Raw genomic sequence first — 1,093 nt, 5'->3', positions numbered from 1 at the left:
CTCGGACATCATGGAGACATCCGGTTGGATCACCAGGCGCTAAAAACCCTCTTTCCTACTTTGAGTGCAGCCCTTCCAGTGTCTACCTTTTCCGAAGTGGCTAATGCATTCACTCCTGCTGCCACAGACACGTTTCGTGTCTGGACAGCAATTTCAAACCGGCTTGCTCTCTCGCATGTTTGTGTTTTACTAATTCATGGGACTTGTATGTGGGAACTATAAGATATATACCCTGTATATATATATATATGTGTGTGTGTGTGTGTGTGTGTGTGTGTGTGTGTGTGTGTGTGTGTGTGTGTGTGTGTGTGTGTGTGTGTGCGTGCGTGCGTGTGATCGTGTGCGTGTAAGCAACCATAAGCAGGGAAAAACGAGGCTTTCGCGCAATAAAAGTTTTAATTAGTGGTTTCTCTTTGACAATGGAAACGAATTGCTCTGAAGGTTTGTAATCGGATAACCAGCTTTTGATCACTGAGTTCAATACAAACTTTTAGTAATTGAAATTCCGGTATTTATGATCTGAAATGATTAATGCAAAGAAAAATATTAATCAATTAGTGCGGGTTCAATATGGAGAAATCATTACACAGTATAATTATATATAAGTATTGTGTGTGTATGTGTGTCTATATATAGATAGATAGATACAATAGACATTTATTTATACATATAGATATACATAAATATATACATAAACATATGGGAATATATGAACAGAGTTCATAGCGACAAATGTAGAAGAAATGGATGAATGAGCCTGAATATCTAAACACGCAAGAGTTGTCTTTGACGCGTTTCGACGGACGTCTTTCTCAAAAATACATAACAAGTGAAAATACAGAATGAATATATATATCAAATGAGAGTTGAAGGTTCACCTGACGTTCTTGACCTGTTTTAAAATTATCCGCATAATTGATGCTGCCGCGACCTTGGATAATTTGAATCTTCCCGACGCGGTGTTCATGTTTTCTTTTGTCGCGATGTATGCAGCTTCCATAACTTTGCGTCTTGGTTTTTGCAATCCTTTGTTGACTTTTGCTTACTTCCAATCTGGTAGATGTCCCGCCTCCTCTAGGTGTGCCACCATGGC

Source organism: Penaeus japonicus, unplaced genomic scaffold, assembly GCF_977035675.1.
Source record: "Penaeus japonicus unplaced genomic scaffold, GWHDUDI00000001_assembly GWHDUDI00000025, whole genome shotgun sequence".
Classification (NCBI taxonomy): Eukaryota; Metazoa; Arthropoda; class Malacostraca; order Decapoda; family Penaeidae; genus Penaeus; species Penaeus japonicus.
Note: the sequence above shows the minus strand (reverse complement) of the source record.